The 5455-nt window shown below is 42.7% G+C and overlaps 1 long non-coding RNA gene across 1 annotated transcript in view; it reads left to right on the top strand.

Moving 5' to 3' along the window:
- The first annotated feature begins 4886 nt into the window (after positions 1 to 4886).
- The window catches only part of LOC146434001 (uncharacterized), a 32826-nt gene continuing 32257 nt past the window's right edge, over positions 4887 to 5455 (top strand). Inside the window, exon 1 of the long non-coding RNA XR_014853624.1 lies at positions 4887 to 5035. This is a non-coding gene — a long non-coding RNA (uncharacterized LOC146434001). The remainder of the gene's footprint in view (positions 5036 to 5455) is intronic.

Below are 5455 nucleotides of genomic sequence, written 5' to 3'. Positions count from 1 at the left end.
TCTGGCTGGAGAGTGCTGATGTGGTTTTTTTCATGGTCTGATATATGACACTTTTTTATTACATTGTGTGCATAGTACTCAGTGTAAAAAATGAAGGGAATTAATCTATAAATAAGTTTGAGATTAGACTATGCTTTGCTATTACACTGATACTTGAAAACATAGTTTGAGATAAGTAAATTGTCATCCTGCTTAAAACTCTCTCATTGCTTAATGGAAGAACACGTTTAATATTATTGCTCATTCATTGAACAGTATTTCGCAATTATTTCCTTCTGTGTATGTTGTGTGACAGAACTCAATAATCAGGGATAAATGTACTTGCTTGTATTCTTACTGCTGATCTTGCTTTGTTGTTAATCTTGCTTGGTAGTCAAAGGATCAATATAAAATCTTTTCAAGGCAATTGACTTAATTTTTACTCTGCATATGTAGCATGGCTATGCTACTAAAAGCGTGCTAGCAACCAGCTTAGAGAATTCCTTTTGAGTTTTTCATACCAATCCTTCAAATGTTACAGATAATTGTAACAAATTAGGGAAGCCTTTCTCGTCTCTGCTGCAAATACAGGTCTTGTAACATAAGATTTAGAAGTTTTCTTTTAAGTAAGGGAAGTGGTAGGTGTACAGTGTATGATTCCTGACCAAATGAACAATCTGACATGCAATTTGATTTGAGGTAAGAATGCTTTTCACTGGAAATGCTCTGCAAGAAGAACCCGGAAGGGAAAGGAAAAGCTTATTTGTTTTCCCTTCAAGATGTATGTGGGGTGTGACGGCTATTCAGTATTAACACTAGAAAACACTGCAGAAATGGCATGGAATTTAAAACAGGGCTTCCGATGTGTCTTTCCCTCTTGACTGTGGTGGGCTTCCTGGCAGGATATACCTGCTGCAGCAGTGGCATTCCTTACAGTGCTGCTAGCCTGGGCCCAGGCTGCCTGGCACACGTACTGGTAGAAAGGTGAACTCAGCGTGCTGAAACCCCCTTGGCAGCTTTCCTTCTGCTAAAGAATGCCTGGTGCCCAGCACTCCCAGGTGAGACTGGGTGTGGGCCTGCCTGGTGCCAAATCAGCCTTCAGAGGCCCAGGCCGAGACGACTTCTGCCCTTCCCTGCCTTGTTTCACACCTCTGAAACAGCATATATTGGCAGCTTTCTCTTCATGCCTTTCTGATGTTTAACAGTTGGATAAGGTACAGCAAGAAATGCATTGCAGTATGTGATATTACCATGTATAAATTACTAAAATATCAAGGATGTCTTAACCTGCAGGCTATTTGCTGTGTTAGAAGTATAGTTTTTAAATGCTTCCCTTTCTGATATCAGAGTTGTCTTGAGAACGGCTTTTAGGACTTGAATTAAAGCAAGGTACTGATCCTAAACTGTAAGTTGTAGAGAACATAATTGATAACTAGATATTTAACACAGAGTGATTTTGGAATATTGACGGTCTTGCTGTATAAATTAGGTCTAGTTTCTAAGCCCTCTTGGTGTCTGAAAATGTGTAGAAATACAATTTTTTTTGTCAAGATTTGTCCAATTCAGGGTAAAAATTGTCTGTGTTCTGGCAACTAACGAAATGCTTGGGTGTTGTGCACCTAAACTCCTACACATTGCATCTGCTTTGCTAAAGGGCTAACAAAGAAGTCTGTTATGTACTGTATAAGTGTATGAAAAAACCCACAGTGTGTGTACACATGCCTACATATTTACATATATTTATGTATATATACATGTATAAAACCTTTCCTTCCCTGCACCAAGTTTGTGCATCTCCATCTAGAACAGCTTCCAGAATGGCCTTTTACTTGAACACTCCTGGAGCCCTGAAACTGCTGTCCCTGTAGACCTTTCTTCTGCAGGTTGACGGTGGGAGACAAAGAAGTAAGCTCTCTTAAATAATATGTGTCAGTAGTACTCACGCTAAAACCCAGAACAGTATGTCCCCTCTAGGCTCATATGTAGTAGAATATCTAGTGCCCATCCTCTTGAAGTTGGTGTTGGCAAAAGCCATTAGATTGCAAGGTGGGAGTACAGTTGATGAACTTTTGTATGGGTTTTCCTGCCATTTTAAATGAAGCCTTTTGCTAACATATTTGACCTGTAGTTTTGGTCTTGCTGAGGCACTGATAGGAAGCGCTCACACTCTCTCTAAAGGAAAGGCCACGGGTTTGAATTGTTACAAACTTGTGTTACGCACGAACCAGTCTCTCCCCAGCAAGTCTTACCAGCCCCTCTGCTCTGGGCTGTGTTTGCAGGAACTGCATTCGAGCAGTGCCATCTACTGTCATGTTGTAACACCTGTTTTTGAGGGGGGGCTGGCTGTTCCAGGCTCAACCTTTGAGGTCATTCCTTGCAGTTATCTTCACAGCAAAGGAAAAACAGTTGATAACAGTGCAGGATGAACCCAGCTGAGCCATGTTTTTCTCATAGAAGCATGGAATTTGCTGGATCAGAAGGGAATTACTGAGTTGCTGTTGGCCCTATAGGTCTCTGTAATGGCATGTCCCTGCAGCCTTCCCCATGCCTTGATGCCAAGTGTGATGCAGGTTGGTAATGGGGCCATTTTGCTTTCCCTAATTAAACAAATTCCTTAACTTTAACTGGCCTGCTGGGTAGATCCAAAAGCCTCTGCCTCTTCCAGCAGTTCCATTCACTGCATTGATACCACTTTTACTGGATATTTGTGTATGTTTGCTCTATGTAACCCTACTAAGTTAACGTAGCATTAGCTTCATGGATTTAACTGCACATTTAGCTCTTCTTTTATGGCCTCCTCTGATAATTACAGACCAATAAGCTTCATTAAATTGCTTCAGTGTGTGTCTGAATCTGTCCCAGTCATTCCTTCCAGTGTTAAAATACCTAAGCAAGCCTTTCAAATAGTTGGGGCTGGGAAATAATTGAATAAAGGAGAAGTTCAGAGGCTGGGGTGTTTTAATAGGACTTGGTTTGCAAATAGGATTTCTGAGTAATCTTGGTGGTACAGATTACTGTCTCAATCCTGGTAGTAGCTCCGAAGCCATACTTCTGAAAATAGATGCATATAAAAAGTGTCACCCTTGCACATTTAATACTAAAGCTAGCAATTTAAATTCTGTACGTGTCTCAAATGTAAAAGTTTTTACTGTCAGCTCAAAGATTGCTTGCAATATAGAGGAAGGAGCTACATTTTAGAATTCCTTTCCCAAGTTTATAGCTTCTTATTTCTCACTAGATGGACAGATTTTGCAAAGGTTTCAGTATGGAAGAAAAACTGAGATATAATTGCAGATTTTGGTGGCGATGAGGAAAGGTATAAAATTCTGACTCATCCATCACCACAGTTAGCCTGTTCATAACAGAAGTACTGAAATTACTCTTTATGGGTTAGGAAAAGGTTGTGCTGTGTGGGTGGAAAACTTCTGGACTCCCCAAAACTTGATGACTTGCTCATACAAAGCCTTTGGCCTCTGGGGTGGCAGCAATATGAAACCTATCCTTGTTAAGTGTCTGTACTAATGAATGAGTGACAGTGCACACATCTGATCTATCTGCTGCATAAATGTTTAATTTTTCTTTTGCCAATCAGCCAGAGTTTGGTAGAAGATTGGTTTCCATGCAGCAGAAAAAAGATGCAAGTGTGGTGTTGCATTTCTCCACAGGGAATTGGAGCTGGAATTAGGAGCACTTCTGAATCAGTCACGACACTGCCATCCCCTTGAAGTTACTTTGGTTTGGACACCAAATACTGCTCACTGGTCCCTTAAGGAGTATCTGATTTTAGTTTCCAGTCTTCTGTGCTTTCTCTATCCTAGAGGAAAAAGGGATAAAGGAAAAGTTTTACTGAGTATTCTCACTTGTTCTTGCAGACTTGTACTCAATGTCCATACCTTGCTGTGAGGCATTTGCTGGGCTGAAATCTAATGGCACTCATAATTTCCGCAGTATGACATTTTCATGGCAAATAGTATGATTCTGTAGATAAGAGTGTCTTGAACACTGAGATTTTCGTCTCACTTCTGCTACTGATCTTGTGTACGTCCTGTCTCAGCATCTCTGGTCCTGGTATTTTCCTGTCTTGTAGGTGTTAAGCTCCCTGGGACTGCCATCATGCTGTGATGGTTCAGTGTGTAGCCTTCGGTTGTACTACGATACAAATAATATTCTGATTAAAAATTAAGCCCTTGGCCTACAACAGTGCTTTCTAAAGTATCATGCATTTTATTGGCAGAGATTTTTCTGTTGGTTTGATGATTAAGATAATACCACAGTGTGAGAAGAAACCTAATGGAAGCAAGAAAGCAATCATATGCTAAAATAAGTTGATTGCCAAAGCTGCCTGCTGGGATAAATTCATATTAATCCTAAAGATAGTCTTTCATCTCTGAAAGGAAATTTGGCTTCCTGCTTGATTATTTCTTTAGCCTTTTCTCCTAGTTTATCTTTAATTGGCAGTAGTGTTTTGCACCCTAATACAGCAAACTCTAACACTGCCAGTAAAGAGTGTCTCTCTCAGAGAACACTGAGAACCCACGGAGCTGGACTGGTATAATTTGGTTTGAAAGAAGAAAAGTGCAAAACCGACAGGGCTTAACTTTTTAACTGCCTTCTCCCACTGGAAGTACTCTGAGGCCTTGGAGAACACACGTGCATTGAGGAGTAGTGTACTCTCTGAACTGCAGTTAATAATACTCGGTTTTTGTACAGGGCTTTCCGCGCAGGAGGCAGGCACTGCTGAGGCGGGGGTGCAGCGCCGGCAGCAGCCGCTTCTCGGCTCCATGCCGTTGTTTTTCCCCCTTGTTTTCCGCTCGCTGTTTGTCCTGCCCGGCGCTGCTGCGGCAGGAGCGGAGGGCCGGCAGCTCCCGCGCGGGCCGCCAGGGGGCGCCCTCGCCGCCCCCGCCCGACCCAACGCCCTCAGGGAAAGGGTCGGGAAGGCGGCGGGAGGATCGGCTGGGAAACTGATTGTAAGGGATCCGCAGGAAGGGTTGGAGTCACGACACGTCTGACTTTGCTGTCGTCAGGCTCTGGCCGTGCAGAGAGCTGTACCGCCAAGGTGGGAAGTTGGCAAGAGAGGGAGGGGAGTGAGGGGTGGGATCGTACTCAGCAGTGAAACCTGAGGCTGAAGGTCAGAAATGTTTTCCTGACGGTGCACACATCTACCCGAAGGATTCCTATTGCTTGAGACACTAATTAAAAATAGAATAAATCAAATCTATGGCAACATGTATCACAGACAGACCTTTACTGCCGCAGGTCACTTAGGACTGCAATCGCACAAAGACAAAGGGCTTTTGGTTGTCCTTCAGCAGACAGCAGAACAGCCTATTGAATCCCCAGAATCTTTGTTCTATTGCCATTTGCTGCTGGAGTTTGAGCACCTGGAATGCCTGAGCTAAATAGTCTCGAGCCGCAGTGAAGTGTGTAGGCAAATGCAAAGGTTCAAATAAGCATTCCAGACTGAAATCTCTGAAAT

The sequence above is a fragment of the Lichenostomus cassidix genome, chromosome 8 (assembly GCF_008360975.1).
Source record: "Lichenostomus cassidix isolate B80296 chromosome 8, HeHo_3.0, whole genome shotgun sequence".
In the NCBI taxonomy this organism is placed as follows: Eukaryota; Metazoa; Chordata; class Aves; order Passeriformes; family Meliphagidae; genus Lichenostomus; species Lichenostomus cassidix.
The sequence above is the reverse complement of the archived record's forward strand: the minus strand, read 5'-3'. Positions and strand labels throughout refer to the sequence as shown.